General features: G+C 37.9%; 1 protein-coding gene across 1 annotated transcript in view; it reads right to left on the reverse strand.

Moving 5' to 3' along the window:
• mylka (myosin, light chain kinase a) overlaps positions 1–17,621 on the reverse strand; it is a 103,480-nt gene that overhangs the window by 63,599 nt on the left and 22,260 nt on the right. The window lies entirely within an intron of this gene.

A 17,621-nucleotide genomic window follows, 5' to 3' on the forward strand; every position in this document is an offset into this window, starting at 1 on the left:
GCATTCATATCAAAAAAACACTTTTATTTAAGTTTTATCTCCTTTGGCATGACTGGTTTGTAGTTGAAACACCTGCATCCACATGCAACCATTGCCAATTTACCACAGCATATAAACAGCTATAAAGAAAATGGACATACATAAACCAGTGACCTCTTTTTGTTTGAAAATCAAATTATGGTCACTTTCGTTACCGTATACTGACCACAAATAACTTCTATAAAAATTGTATTTTTTGTATATGTTGCCATTTATTAAATAGCCATTTAGTCACATCATACACAGGTCCACAACCCTACCGAACAGCTCTACACCCAGTTCACACACACACACACACACAAACATAGATGCAACTGGATTTGATTTTAAAAAGTGACTGTAGGCACTAAACAATGAACATTATCACAGTATCATTTACCGTAACAACAAAAGAAGGTTTTCCTGTCTGAGTCTTGTTACGGGCGACCACAGGAAGCAGTTGGGTGTGTGAAACGGACTGAATCTGCAGACTGTAATTAAAACAGGGTGGCTGGAGAGACAGCAGTAAGGCAAACATAATCAGTCCTCAGACCACAGTGGCCCTGAGCGCCGAACACAGGCTCAGCTACAGTCCGATAGTGCCGATAAGAGCAGCCTTCATCATTAACCACAGAGTTACTGATTATCAACAGCGGCACGCTCACTCGCTCGCTCGGGGAGACATTTCCCTCTCCATTTCCCGCTTTACTTCCTTGATTCCTGTGCGCATGCTGAGAGTGGCGAGAGATCTGTTTCTCGGATCCGTTCCCATCGGCAGAAAAGTCTTTTTTTGATTACTTTAATTTTTTTTATTTCACAGAGCTGTGCCAGTTAATTTCCTGGTAATCCCTCACTATGCCAGTTATTCCTTTCGCTTCCAATGAAAACTCTCTGCTCTGCCAATAGATCACAGTTCTACCTAAACCTAATCTTCTTCTAAACGTCGCAATCAAATCCATCAGTGAGACACAACTATTGCAAAACCTGCCAGTACTGTTACCTCCTACTGGTCATTATCATTACAAATTGCTACAAACCCATGTCCTTTTCCATTTTCTTGGAGATGTGACCAGTTTGCATCAGCTCTAAAAAAAAAAAAAAAAACACTTCCCAGATCTCACTCTTGTATTGAACCTTGGACTCCAGAAAGCATTGCAAAAAAAAAACTAGGCAAACTCTCTTTCTCTTTCTTTCTCCATCTTTTTTATAATTCCTATTCTTCTGGGCTTCTCTACAAAAGCAACTTCTCACAGAACAACATTGTATTTTGATAAAAGTCTATTATATAAATGAACAGGTGAAGAAGAAAGACTGCTTTAGGTCACATGAAAGCCATCAGCATGCTCCCAAAATCAGCTTTACTTTAAATAAGTGACAAAAACAAAAAAACAGAGGGAACTTCAGACCACTGCAGCTGCTACAGATTTCAGATCAGATTTCAGATACAAAAATACAAATTAATACGACTCGACAGTTTGTAGACAACAGACTGGCTGCAGATGGCCTTCAAAATTCCACACAAAAAGTCTAAAGTCAAAGTAACCCCCCTTTAAAACACTTTCCCTCCTCCCCCCTCCAACAACAGCATGTCAGAATGCCCTCTTTCAGAGTGAATCAACATTCATTCATTACCTCACACAGACAGGAGCCAGTCCTCCTCGGATTTGCCCAAAAATAGCAATATTAGCTCTGAAGTCTTTATTAAAGCAAAGCAGCAGTGGTATTTCCTCCAGTGTGCTGTCTGCAGGCTGCAGGTCTTTCTTCTTCTTTCTTTCTCTCTCTCTTTCACTCTCTCTCTCTCTCGCTCTCATCTGCAGACCCAGCTCAGACCCAAGCCTTCAGTCAGAGACTGTGGTCAAGAACTCTACCTCAAGAATCCAGCAGCACTCATAGGGAAAAACATAGGGTTGTTTACATAAAGACTTTCCTTTTTCCCCCTTTTTTTCTTTCTCTCACACAACCAGACAGAAGCAAGGCATCGGCCCCGGCGAGGCAGCCAGCAGACATGAAACTATTGTTATTGCTGACCAGACTGAGAGAATGCACTTGCAAACGAGGCCAAAAAAGAAGCAGAAACCCATCCAGACCGTTCAAACTGCACACACACATACAAAAGAAAACTCAGTTTGAATAAAAACATAAAACAGCAAAAGGGCATAAACTTTTGTTGATCCTTAAAAACTAACAAACTATTTCATTTTACGATGCTTTTATGAGTTTCAGCAATTACATCCGCTCTGCTTTCTTATCCTTTCATTACAGCAGGCCTCTACTGCTCTAAATCCAGGGACTCCACGGAACTTTTGGGCCAACCCACTTGAGAAATGTTTCACAGGAACGTCTGTTAGTTGAAGCAGAATAGAATTAAGCAAAGATACATGACTGGGTCAGAGCGTCTTTAAAACACCAGACAGGTCTCCTGGGGTGTTCATAAAAATAAAAAAAACATTCTCCAAGAAAGGACAAGCTTGTACTGTGTGTCTCTCCACTCTTCCTCCAGACTCTGGACCCCTGATTTTCAAATGAAATGTAAAATATACTGATGATCAGTGATGGTTTGGAGAGACATGTCATCTGCTGGTGTTGATCCACTGTGTTTTATTATCAAGTCTAAAGTCAGTGCAGTTTTGTTTTCCCAGAAAATCTTACAGCAGTTCATGCTTCCCTCTGCTGAAAACCTTTATAGAGATGCAGATTTCTTTTTTCCAGCAGGACTTGGCACACTGCCCACACTGGCAAAAGTACCAATTGGCCTTACATATTATTATTTTTTTTTGAGACACTTATTTTTGGGTTTTCATTGGCTGTAAGCCAAAATCATCAACAATAAAAGAAATAAAAAAAACTTAAAATAGATCATATACAATATACAAGTTTCACATTTTTAACTGAATTATTAAAATAAAGTTTAAAAGTAACTTTTCAATGATATTCAATTTTTTTAAATGCACTATTATACTGCATCCCATGGACGCTAAAGAACACTGCACAAAACTGCAAGATATGTGTATGAGGCCTGGCTATATTTGCTTGGACAATTCTAGCCAGATGCAGCCAGTCACGATCATTACTACCCTCTGTGCTGTCCACTGTGGTTGGTGATGCCTTTTAAGACATTGTTTTACACTGAAAAAAGTGTAACAACCATGTCATTAATTTAAAGAGCATTTTATGTTGGTCTAATGAAAAAAAATAAGATTTCTGTTTTTTTCTCAGTTTGTCTATGTTACACCTGGCGCTGTAAGAGCTCCAGTCTCTCCCTCACTCTGCTCTACCTGCGATCTGCAGCCTCCGGACTCCATTGCCCAGGATGCACCTCACACTGAAACTACACTGACTCATGATCACATGACACATCACATGTGCTCTGCTGAGTATTGATGGTTTTCCCCCATACAACGTGTTTCATTTGCCTTTTTTTGTATCTCTTGTTTTTGACCTTGCTTTGTTCACCGACTATGATTTTTGCCTGCCCTCTGATATTGCCTGCCTGTGTTTGACCTCTGGACTGTTTTCTACTATTGTATGTTATATCCTGTCTGCTGTTGTTTGCCCCTGATGATATATTTTTTGTCTGACTATGGCTTTGTCTGCCCCTTTATGTAATAAAGTCACGTTTTATCTGCATCAGCGCGTGTATTGAGTCCTGTCCAGCCATGACAGTCCAGATAAAAAATATTATAAATCATCTTTATTATTTGTTTTAAATAACTTTTTGGTACTTGGTTAAATAATATATTGATTGATTTTAAATCAAAATGTAAGATTCTAACTAAATCATAAATATAAATTGAAAAAAAAACTAATATATTTAGGGGTAACAAATTAGAGTATTTATTTTTTTAGGTTGGCCCAAAGTATCTTTTTTTTTTCAGCGTAATACACAGGTGAAATTGTGGAATGAGGAATGTTAAATGTTAAATGCCTGCACAACTTTGGAAATCTTATATCTCATCCATCTGGCACCCACTACCAGTCGTTACACACACACAAAAAAAATGCTAGGTCACATCACCTTGCCATGAGCATGCTGGCCAGTATTTACCCTCCCATACAAGACAACATCTCACAATTATTACAGGTGTAGATGTTCCTGAACCATCCCCTGAGGTTACACTTCAAGATAAATGAACATCCTGCAATCCCATGACTGACTTTTGGCATGTCAGTGTCGATTCCATGCTGCCAGAAGAAGTGCTCCGAAGGTGAAATGCAAAACAATCAGTTTACAACTACAGCTCTCTTTCCATTCACAGGGGGGAGCTGAAATATCCGTCTGTCTGCTGCTTAAATCAGTGAGCGAAACCTGATGTTCTTCTTTCTGTTATCACTTTTTCCTGGCATCTCTTTCTCTGTCAGAACCTGGAGAGAGGACAACGCACTGCCTAGTAATCCCAAAACAGAGGGATTACTTCTGCACTGCTACTGTCTACTGTCTCTACTCAAACGTTACTTTCACGCTAAATACATAAAACACTTTAATCAGTTCATCGAATTGAGTTAATTGAGTTGAGTTGAACTGAACTTAACTAATTCGTAATCTGCTTTTAGAATAAGGCTAAAAATGTGATGTAAGGAGAGAAGAGAGGGAGAAATTAGAGCAAGTAGCAATCTCTCACATATGCTTCCAATAAGCTCCTGTCCTGTTAGGCTTTTTAAACAGCATACCTTGCACTACCGCTCACACTGCACCTCACACACTGTTCCACAGCTCCCCGCTCCATACCAGAGGAATATTATATAACCCTATGTGGCCTGCCTTTAGCTGACCTGGAGCAAATAAATAGAGGAGGAAAAAGAGGAGGACAAATGAAGAGAAAAGAAAGCACACATGCCTCCGCGCTCAGTAAAATTCCTTGTTCTCACAGAAGCATTCCGCCATATTGAAAACATGACCCTGGAGCGTGGAAGCAAAGAGAAAGACCGCGCAGACCTCGAAGCACGGAACACCTGAGACGCAGTTCCAGCTGCTGCTCCTGCTGAAATCTAAGAATCACTTTGTGAATATTAACAGTGCACGGTAAAGAGCTCGGACAATCGGGTATTGTTGTCAAAAGGGAACCAGGCACCCTGAATAAAATAAGAACATGTGTAGAGGATCTCAGTTCAATGCCAGTCTGCTCTCTCTCTCTCTTTTTTTTCTCTTTTCAAAGAAAAGCCCTGACAAACCAATGCTACTGTAATGTTTTCCAGTTGTGAGAGATGAGCACTGTGATGTAGCCTACTGCACTCTCTAGGATAGATAGACAGCAGTAAAGCAGATGCTTTCTCATATCTCTTCTCTCCGCTCTTCATTGTGCATTTCGTATTAGTTTTACAGCCTCATTTAAAAAAACTACCTGTAAAAATGACGATTTGCAACATATTTTAAACTGTAGTCAATATTGTCAAAATGAAACAAATACAAAAAAAAAATGTTTATTTTATAGTGTTTCAAAACCATCCACTTTGAGCAAACCAAAACATCTAACCAAGAACCTTATTTAAACATTTTACAATGCTAGCTTCAACTCTGTGCGCTGCCATATTTCTGTTGATAATAACATAGATATATACATACATAGACTATTTATGGTTTTAATAAGGTTACGGTGCACTTTTTAAGTTATTAACAGAGGAAAAGGCGATTTATCGGGCCAAATTATACCCCATGTCACCCAGTCTGATGGGTGTTTGGACAAACTGTTAAAATTTCTGGATCTCGGAACCCTTTAGGAGAAAGGAGGTGTGCTATTAATCAAAGGTACGTCCTTTTATCATGTTTTACTACACCAAAAGTCCATTTTACACCAGATTTCTTTTTTAAAGAGAATGGCATATGACAAAAAAATACACCCATGATTAATTAAGAGAATTAGTACATGGCTTGTGCTCCTTTCAAGTCACGCAAGGTACTTTTCCCATCGTTATGATAGCAAAGACACACTGACATGCCCTAAATCAAGCTGCACAGTTGACACATCACCTAAAGGAAGCTAAAAATAGGGTCCAGAGAGTCTAGGATTATGCTGTGGCACACTCTAAAAAACAGAGGTACGATATGAGTACTTTTTTGTACTCAAGGGTACACTCTTCATAATTGTACCCTCAAAGGTACAATATTGGTCTTTACAGGGTCAGATTTGTTCTATCTGAAGTACAAAGTCTTTTCTAACAGCAATAAGTACAGATTTGTACCATTTATTCGGCCAAAAGGTACATTCAGTATTCTGTATCACTGTACTAATATACAATATATATTTTAATTGCACATTTTTTATTTGAAAGCCAGACAATTTTGGATCATCAAGTTCTTGACAAATATTCAGTTGATGATAAATGATTTTATAATCTTTATATTTTTACTGGCACAATAACCATGGGTACAAGAAAGGACTTTCACTTAAAGGTAATCTTTTGTATCTTAATATAAGGTACAGCCCCAGCGACAAGCTTTTTACTGTTTTAAGTACAAATCTGTACTTATATTTCTTAGAGTGTAAAAGACAAAGTATGTTAAATATTAAAGATTTTTTAAGTATTTCTTTAAGTAATCAGTCAACATTGATTCATTAATATCTGTTTTTTGTATCATTATCTGTGGTGTACAATTTACATTTGAGATTCTGAACTTACCACTCAGGTGCTCACTAGCTCTTTTTTCTTCCTCAATGTGTAAGTGTGTGTGTGTGTGTGTGTGTCTGAGTGTGATGATTGATGTTGCCAGAAAGTGCTAGATCACAGTGTAACATGTTCTCCAACACCCTCAGCTCCTGTGGGAACTGTGCAACTCCTCCACACTCCCGGTGCCCTGCCCTCGCTCTCACTCTCCTCCATAAATCAGACAAAGGAGAGCAGTGTCTGTGTGTGCATGCGTGTGATGTTTCAGGGTGCAGATGTTTGTGAACCTCTCAGGGTGCTCTCTTTGGGTGAACTGAAACGGGACTGAGAAAGCAAAGACACGCACTGTTTCTCTGCCAAATCCTCTGAGCTCTTCTGCACAGCTGTTCTTCTGCAGAAACACTATTATATTTAAACTAAGTTTGAAGTTTCCAAGGTTGTATTACAGAGGTTCTTAAAGTTTTCAGACCACATACTCAACTTCACACATCATTATCAATGTCACACTGGCCAGACACACGGCAGACATTCACATATACCAAACACACAGTTTATTAATAAAGAGATTATACTTACAGAGGTGATCAGAGACAGACATTTAGAAGTTAGAAGTATAATAACAGAAATAATGGTCTGCAACGATAACCAATAAGTTCCAGGGCTAGGCAAAAGCAGAAGAGCTAGGAACTAGATTTAAAACCAGACAAAAAGGAACAAAAACAAGGAGGGTTTTTATGCAAACAGGACCAGGTGTGTGTAATTAGAAGCTCGGTGAGTTAGAACGCTGATGTGTCATGTGATCAGCAATGTCCGGGAGGTCTAGTGTAAGTGCATGCTGTGAGTTGGAGCCTTTAGTGTGTACAGTGAGACAGACTGACAACATCAGAACTGACAATCAAGCTAAAATATCATGGTATCAAAGTACCATGTGCCCTCTTTTGATTTTGCAAATAATTATTATAATTTTGAGTCAAATCTAGTGTAATCTATTAATAATAAGAGAAATAACAGTGGTGCAAAGCATTGTAGTGAACTATGGTATCCACATGGCATCCCCTTGAACCACTTGAAGTTCATTTTTTAGATATTATAGATGTTATGATGCAGAAAATAGGAAATCTGGATTTCCACACTGTTCTGATATAGGGCCTATGAAATAGATGAATTCAGTAGTACTGTGAGAATTAAAATGAGAATTAAAATGAGAATTAAAAAGTATGTTTTGACCTTTAGAACCCTTTGGACGAAAGAAGCCATTTCTGCAAGCACGCCACAAACAGAGTCGCCTTAGGTATGCAAAAGCTTTGTTTGTGACGTGCTTGCAGAAATGGCTTCTTTCACATCACTTCCCCATACAGCTTCTCCTTGTGCAAAGTGCGCTGTATTGTTGATCGATGCACAGTGACACCATCTGCAGCAAGATGATGCTGCAGCTCTTTGGAGGTGGTCTGTGGATTGTCCTTGACTGTTCTCATCATTCTTCTTCTCTGCCTTTCTGATATTTTTCTTGGCCTGCCACTTTTGGGCTTAACAAGAAGTGTCCCTGTGGTCTTCCATTTCCTTACTATGTTCCTCACAGTGGAAACTGACAGGTTAAATCTCTGAGACAACTTTTTGTCTCCTTCCCCTGAACAACTATGTTGAACAATCTTTGTTTTTAGATCATTTGAGAGTTGTTTTGATGAGCTAATGATGCCACTCTTCAGAGGAGATTCAAATAGGAGAACAACTTGCAATTGGCCACCTTAAATACCTTTTCTCATGATTGGATACACCTGGCTATGAAGTTCAAAGCTCAATGAGGTTACCAAACCAATTTTGTGCTTCAGTAAGTCAGTAAAAAGTAGTTGGGAGTTTTCAAATCAATAAAATGATAAGGGTGCCCATACTTTTGCACCGGTCAGATTTTGGTTTAATGCATATTACACATTTTCTGTTAGTACAATAAACCTCATTTCAATCCTGAAATATTACTGTGTCCATCAGTTATTATATATATCAAACTGGAATGGCTGTTGCAAACAAATATTTAGAACTAAAAATGATTAAGATTAATAGGGGTACCCAAACTTTTTCATATGACTCTGTCTCCATTTTTGTCGATTTTTAATTTACTACATAATTTGAACAGACAAAGTGTCCCTTACACTGTGCCAAAATGTCTTGATGAACGGACCAATAGAAACTCTTCAAAATGACCTAAAATAAACTCTTTTTACATTGACTTCCATTGAAAGTTAAAAATGTTTTTTTTTTCTCTCCTGTAAAGTTGCTGTTTCGGAGATAAGTGTTTTTCATTGGACAGCGACAATATACACCTAACCATTTTTGAAAAGATATCTTAGGTGTGAATATATTTAAAGTGTATACATTCAAAAATAAGTAAAATTGGTAAAATTTTGATTAAAACATGGCCAGTTCCAGAAAAATATAACATATCTGATTCCTTTTACATTTTAAATGATTACATTTTTGAGCAGTCGTATAGCTTCTGGAGTAAAAGAGCTCAGGGCATGAGGCTGTCTGATATAATTACTGTGTTATAAGACCTAAAAAGAGTAACTGACAGAAACGAAGAAAAAACACACCAAAATAGCCTAGAGTTCAAAGGGTTAAAGTATGGACTTGCATTCAGGGTTAAAATGGTTTAAACACTAAAAACAAACATCGAACTAAAATCTAAATACAAGTTAATTACAGACAAAAAATATTTTGGAGCATACTGCAAATATTCTGAGGGCTATGTATGTACCACCTTAAACTGCTTTGAATGAATCTCTGAATGTTTGTCTCTTTTACATGAACACTGCAGATTACTTCATTTCAACAATCCCAAAACGCCTGCCCTTTCTCTGCTCATCAAAGCAAACAGGCTCCACGGCTCCGAAACATCTGAGAGAGAAAAATAAAAACAGGAGTACAGCAGGAAACTGCGAGTCACAAGACGAAGGTATTTTAATCCCTATCAGAGCTCATTCTCAGACCTGTCTCTCAGAGGAACTAGCACAGGCGACGGCTAGGCTAACTCTGTCTACTAGACCTGTATTCAAAACTCAACTGCACTATAAAGACAAAAGTACTGGGACACCAGATTATTTATGGTAAAAAAAAAAAAGAGATTGTCCTGTTTTTGTTGGAGTAATTGTCTCTACTGACATGGGAAGGTTTTCTATTAAAGACCAGTGTTGGACACGTTACTTTGAAAAAGTAATTAGTTATAGTTACTTCTCTAAAAAGTAATTGAGTTAGTAACTGAGTTACTCCACTATAAAAGTAACTACTTACCAGTAAAAGTAACTATTGCGTTACTCTTGTGTTAATCGCCCCCGTAACATAAAGGCCCCCCTATAACGTCGTTATAGTGACAGCCAGAGTTATTAGTTAGATTACTCTTTACTGAAAAAAAGTGGCAGCGTTAGTAACACCGTTTATTTCAACACCGTTATTCTCATCACTGTTAAAGACTATTACCCTTATGTACTGGTCGAGAAATGCTAGTTTAAATACCAAGCCATACTGTCTCACCATCAGCAGCTGAAGCCTGAGAAAGCACAATTGGCCATGCTGTCTCTAGAAGGGCAGAAGATGTTTTCTCCCCTCATCACTACCACTAGGATGCTAACCGGCACATGCATCTGTCGGTTAATGTATCAAAGCTGGGCATCCAATGAATCTATCTACAGTGGTATGAAACAGTTTGGGCACCCATGATCATTTTCATGATTTGTCTTTATAAATCTTTGGTTGTTCAGATCAGCAGTTTCAGTTAAATATATCATATAGCAGAGTAACACAGTGATATTTGAGAAGTGAAATGAAGTTTATAGGATTTACAGAAAGTGTGCAATAATTCTTTAAAAAAAATTGGCCGGTGCATACATTACACACCAACAGAAAAATTACATCAATATTTAGTAGATCATCTTTTTGCTTCCTATAGCTTCCAATGAGGGTCTTGCTTCTGGTTGAAGGTATTTTGGAGCATTCTTAATTACAAAACATCTCCAGTTCAGTCAGGTTTGATGGTTTCTGATTATGAACAGCCTGCTTTAAATCCCACCACAGATTTACAATAATATTCAGGTCTGAGGACTAAGATGATCTTTCCAGAACATTGTACTTGTTCCTCTGCATGAATGTCTGTATTTAGGGTTTTATCTTGTTGAAGTATCCAGCCAAACCTTAACCTTGTCACTGATTTTTGAACATTGTTCTCAAGAATCTGCTGATATTGACTGGAATCCATGCGACACCAAACCTTTAACAAAATTTCCAGTACCTGCACTGACCACACAGCCCCACAGCATGATGGAACCACCACCAAATGTTACTGTGGGGAGCAGTAAAGTGTTTGCCTTGGAATGCTGCGTTCTTTTTTTGCCATGCATAGTGCCCTCCAAATAACCCAATTTTAGTTTCATCAGTCCACAGCACCTTATTGCAAATTGAAGATGGCTTGTTTAAGTGTGCTTAAGCATATCTATCTATCTATCTATCTATCTATCTATCTATCTATCTATCTATCTATCTATCTATCTATCTATCTATCTATCTATCTATCTATCTATCTATCTATCTATCTATCTATCTATCATCTAGTGGGTGGGTTAACTGGTTAAGAAAATCAGGATGTTGGGTTGATATCTTCATGATCTATTTTCAAATGCAAACTAATGACCCCTTTCCAGAGCACTTCAAAAAGCAATAATTAATAAAGCAATAAAGATTCAATTGTATTAGATATATGTATTGTTCTTCTTCATAAAATGAAGCTGCTTGGAACTGTGTATTGTTTGCAAATCATTGTGTTACAGTATGTATAAAGGCATTTGTTAGCCCCTTCGGATAAAAGAATCTGCTAAATGCCATGATATTTAATATCAATTGTAAATAGACTCCCAGCATGTCCCCAAAAGTTCAAGTTTATGTATTGTCTGAAGCACTATCATTTCAGAGAACACTCCAGAACGCTCCAGAGCTAAGTGCTGGAGAGCTTTATATCCCTCTAGCACACACCTGGCATTAGGGAATGTACCAATTGTTTCATTTTAATCTTCTCCAGAGAATCTCCAGAGATCATCAGACAATCAGTGAATGTTAGTGCACATTCTGGGTGCAAGTTAAAGCTTCTAAATGTATTAATCAGAAGGGGTGTCCACAAACATCTGGACATATACTGTAGTATTCAGTATATTGGCCAGCACAAAACTGGCTCAGCACAGCGTCTTCATTTTCATTACTGTCCATGTCAATAGTGACCACACAGAAATATAATAACATTGGGGCAAGTCTTAGACTCCAGTAATAAACAGATAGTACTGTATAGCTACATGCAGTTATACTTCTGCAATAATTTTCTGCAATTTTCCACAGCTGGCGTCAAGCTGAGAGATCACGTAGGAACTGGCGCGAGGGAATGGTACCATAGGGCATTAAAGTCCTCAATATTACTGCAGAGCTCCACAGCAGCAGGAGCAGGAGCAGGAGCAGGAGGCGATTTTTTAACGAATCTTCTGGATTCTTCATTGTTGTTTTTGGTCAGATTTACGGCCTGCGATTGTCAGTAGGGAGCAGATGCAGACACGGTTCGCATTCTAAACCTGAAAATGATACTGGATTTATCCAAATTGCTAATGGGCCAAAACAGAAGACTATCCCAGCAACGGTCTGTCTGCCTAATGTCCTCTCCAACTTTCCATTCTCCAGACAACGAATCGGACGGCTCTGCTCTGCTGCAGCTGTACTTCTGTTTACAGTAGTTGTGCATGATAGAAGACTTACATTAAAACAGAAAGGAATAGGAAGAATACACTGAGGTGTAGAGCAATCAATATCAAGCACTTCTTCAGACAGACAAAAGCATTTTTTCTAAGATTTGGGAATATTTTGGGGGATATACTGTCTGAGAAGTAAATATGATAAATTATACTAAGGTAATTTTAAGATGATTTAATGTCACAAATGTAAATGATCATATAATAGCATAATGATACAGTTTCACCCTTTTAAAGAGCAATGAGCCTTTAATTAATAAGAGTTTAAGAGATTCAAAATCAGTTTCTCTGATTTTGCTATTTATAGGTATTATATGTTTGAGTAAAATGAACATTGTTGTTTTATTCTATAAACTACGGACAACATTTCTCCCAAATTCCAAACAAAAATATTGTCATTTAGAGCATTTATTTGCAGAAAATGAGAAATGGCTGAAATAACAAAAAAAGATGCAGAGCTTTCAGACCTCAAATAATGCAAACAAAACAAGTTCATATTCATAAAGTTTTAAGAGTTCAGAAATCAATATTTGGTGGAATAATCCTGTTTTTTAATCACAGTTTTTATGCATCTTGGCATGTTCTCCTCCATCAGTCTTACACACTGCTTTTGGATAACTTTACTTTTTAAAATTCAAGCAGTACTTTGTTTGATTGCTGTGATCAAAGTTGCACTTTTTGCTTTGATGCCAACTTTGACCACTCTTCTCATTATTCTCTCAGGTGGTTTCAAGAAGCAAAACCTAGATTGGTTCTCCTACTGTCTTAATGGAGTTCCTAGAGGTTCTGTAAACTTGTTAATTGTTTTTCCTTCACTCTGTGCTCCGACTCCCCCACCTGGGTTGGGTTTTTACGTCAGATGTTTGTGAAGACCATAAACATTTTGTGTTGTACTACCTAATTGCATATGTGTTTCTTCATATTCTTTAAAATTAATATACAATGTGAATTATACACACATTATACAAACATTATACAAACATTATACAAACAAAGAACAAATATTAATATAATTTGTTTGGATTATAAGGCATATTTTGTGGCACTAGTAAGGAACAGGGATATCACCACGTTTTCCTTCTAATTCAGCAGGTCTCACTGCTGGGTGGGGAGACCTGTAAAGTTTAAGTAAGCCAAACCGTTATTTAAAAAAAAAAATCTTTTAAAGTCAAATGAGCCCTGGATGTTAATCTTTACAGATTTCTCCCCTGAAAACCTTTCATTTGAGTGAGTAAAGTGGTTCCGTTTATTTACAGTAAGCTTAGATTTCCAGTTTAGATAACCATGCTTATACTGCTAGCGACAGCACTAGACTGAGGAACCCTGAGAGTTCCGGTAAGCCAGGGCGATAATAAATGCGCAGACTACAGTCTGATATACTCACCTCTGAACAGCTAAAGAGCCGGCCAATAACCGCAGTTAGGTTCTAATGCTAATACCGCTACAGCAGTGCTAGCCGGGGTGGGGGTCTACAGTCCACAGAGTGCAAACAACTATCTAGATCTAGATCTAATCATCCAGTATTAGTACCTGTCTTTGCTAATGCTCTTGTGGTGGAATACCATAAAATCCAGAAAGCAAATCATGGAAGAATTCAAATATTCATAGATTTAGGGACGTTTTACCAGACAGGGATTAAACCTAGTCATATATAGACTATATTTTCCTTTCTATAGAAAATCTCAATTCACAATGCGGCGTAGTCCAAGACTAGACTTAGCCACTGTCTGGGAAACATCCAGATCATGATCTAAGGGAATGAGGTGCAATAATTTATAGAGATGATGATGTTTCTCTACCACTTTGAACCAAGATTCTGTTCGTTCGTTTCACCCACAGAAGTCTCTGAACAGAAGGCACTGGCTATCATCCACATTTCTGACAGATACTTTACAGGTACTTAGCCTGGTATTCATCATCAAGAAAAAGCAGAGTACATCCCTCTGTCAGGAGCTCTCTAGTCATTGGAGCTCTGCTTGGCTAGAATCCCTTTTTCTGTTCCATAAAGAAAAGCCAAACTATGTCCAAACTTCTTTCCTGCTAAAGAACTTTCCTGCTCTGCCATCTTAATATTAAGAGAGGAGTCAGAGAATGAGCAGGTACTACACTTCTTGTGTAACAAACCTTGGGCATGGCACTGAGGAGATTTGGATCACTCCAATGGTGTGGTTTTGAGGTGTCTAAATTAATGTGGGTACTTTGGGTCGCTTAAAGGAGAACTCTGGTGTAAAATGGACTTTTGCTGTAGTCAAACATAATAAAAAGTACTTCCCTTTGATGCATAGCACACCTTCGTTCTCCCACAGCTTTCTGAGATCCAGAAATGTTAACAGTTTGTCCAAACACCCTTCAGAATGGGTGATATGGGGCATAATTTGCCCAGATAAATCACTTTTAACACTGTTATCCAGGCCCAAAGTATCATATATATATATATATATATATATATATATATATATATATATATATATATATATATATATATATATATAAAAATGTACTTTGCATAGCGTAGCAGCCGGTGCCAGGAGGCAGGCTATGCAGGGTCTATATATTTATATATATAGGTCTATGTTTTTAGTTCAGTGATGGTAACGCTCAGATCTGAAGCTAGCATTGGTTTTTAATAAGCTTGTATTAAATAATTTCCAATTTAAAAAAAACGATTTAATAATTAGATGATGCAGGGAGTACCTTCGTAATACCCACATGCGACCAGTTGGAGGGGGCAGTGTGTTAATGTGCGTTGATGCAATGAAGCAGTGTAAATGCAGCGTAAAGTCATCCACTGAGGTAACGTTTCATGATCAATTTGCATACTGCTATGCCATGACTTTTGAAATGTCAGTGTAGCAACTAGCCTTTTACATTTAATCAACGGCCATATTTCTGAGGAATTTAAGTAATTCGAAGAGTTTTTAAAAGTATCATTGCATGTAAAATCTGAAAAAAAAAAAACATAGTAGAATTAGAACCACCATTTATGTCAGGACATTTTAGCGGTATTAAGTAGTGCATTTCTCCAAGGTTATCTGTTGTTCTGTGTGCTAAAAATGTCAGGCCTCTGAAACCCCATGTTCTGCCAACATCTCTCAGAGTGTGAGCTCACCAAGAGTGTCTCTAAGGCTGGGTGCTTTCTGACAATACGTCTGAGAACAGAAGGCAAGGAAAAGCAGGCAGACTTAACTTCCACAGAGTGTCTCTCTATTTCTCTCTCTTTCTCTGTCTTTACCTGTGTCTGTAGCTTCTAATTACCGCAATTTCCTCTGTGTATACTCATGAAGTGCATGAGGGAGACCATCCCAAATCCCCCCTCACCCTGCAACTAAAACGATCTCCCAAAAGAACATTAAAGAAACTAAAGATCATTTTAATTCTTTTAATTTTTCTAAAATTGTGTACTGTATTTTTCGCACTATAATGCGCACTTAAAATCCTTTTATTTTTCCAAAATTCTTCAGTGCGCCTTATAATCTGGTGAACTTTATGTATAAATTTTACCAGTCAGGTTATAAGGAGCAGTAAAGCCACTCTGCTAAAGTGCAGCATTATAGTTTAGTTCTATAATTTAGTTCTCCAGCACTGAGACTTGAGACTGGAGCAGTATTAGCAGGATAGCACTGCTGGAGCAGTATTAGCATTACCCGCTAACCGCGCTAAGTGCTAGTTAGATCTTTTGCCATTCAGAGGTGAGTATTATTGGCCTGTAGCCTGCTCCTGATCCTGGCTAGCACTGCTGGAGCAACATTAGCATTACCCACTAACTGCGCTAAGCGCTAGTTAGCACTTTTGCTGTTTAGAGCTGAGAATATAGGACTGTAGCCTTCCCATTTACTGTGTTAAAACAAGCTATGTGGGCCACTCAGCAGAACACTCAGGGTTCCTTAGTGTAGCTCTGTCTGGCTAGCTTTAGGGGAAATCTGGGAATCTAAGCTTACTGTAGATAAACGGTAGAGCTTTACTCACCCAAATAAACAATTTCTAGGAGAGAAATCTGTGTAGATTAACATCCAGTGCTCATTCGACTTTAAAAATAGTGCACCTTATAATCTGGTGCGCCTTATAGTGCGATAAATACAGTAAGAAGAAAAGGGCAGTGAGGAAATATTTCATATTCTGGACTGCATTCTTTGCTTCACCTGGATGGAGAAGAGGTTCCCAGAGCTATATCAAGAGCAGCAGCCCAAATAACCATACATTAGTTAATGATTAGACTAACAAGAGCTAAAAAGAATGCAGCATGGCTGATTACATTACTGATGTGAAGGCCAGCACTCTGCAGTGAGTGAGAATAGTGACCTATAGTTACGATGTCCGAACTTTAAACTGAGACAGCTCATAGAGATTAGCATACAGTATGTAGTGAAACAGAAAAATTTTGTTTACTGGTAATTTTGTAGAGGGCTTTGGTGCTGATGGGATTTCAACTTAAAATTTCAGAAGTTAGCAGTTAATTCATAAGAATTCATAAGTTGGCAGTTAGACATTTGCACCACCCTAAAGACTACTCTCAACCTTTTACATTTCTCTGTTCAGGAAAGAATGGGAATATGTCATGACCAGTGGTGTTTGATTAGAATTGTCCTTTTATTGCGCTTTTCCACTGACATGAAACTGATCACCAATCTGGTTTGTGAAAACAATTTTGAACCTGTTTCCAGTTTCCAGTTTCCAACAAAAGTAGTTTCCAGAACCAGGAACATTCATTCGGAGCGGGAACAGAAGAATACTAGATTCTTTAGCCCTCTGTTGATGTTGTTTGATGTGCTGTTTTGACGGTTCCATTAAACTGGTGGAAATGCAACCTGTATTGCTGAGAAGCACCACGGTTCTTTTAAGCCAGAACGCAACTGGTTCAAGAACCAGAGTTTTTTTTTGGTGGAAAAGTGCTAGCAAACAGACAAGCACATGAACATTCAATACAGGATGTCAGCACAGGTCAGTGGATCATTTTTTAGCCTTCAAGTCTTGGGACACTGGGCTAAATTAAATAATGAAAGCTCCCTTCAAATGCAAACATCAAGTTAACTTCTGAAAAATTACAGGAAAGACAACAATTTTCCACTTAAAATAAAAAATATGATGAATTTATTACTATTGTTAGATTATAGAATTATTATTTTTACAAATAACCAAGCCTGACCTGAACATGGTATTCAAACTGTTGATGAAATCTTCTGTATAAGTTTATATGTCAAATCCAAAACCACTTCGGGAGCTTTGTTTTGT

The sequence above is a fragment of the Astyanax mexicanus genome, chromosome 11, assembly GCF_023375975.1.
Source record: "Astyanax mexicanus isolate ESR-SI-001 chromosome 11, AstMex3_surface, whole genome shotgun sequence".
Taxonomy (NCBI): domain Eukaryota; kingdom Metazoa; phylum Chordata; class Actinopteri; order Characiformes; family Acestrorhamphidae; genus Astyanax; species Astyanax mexicanus.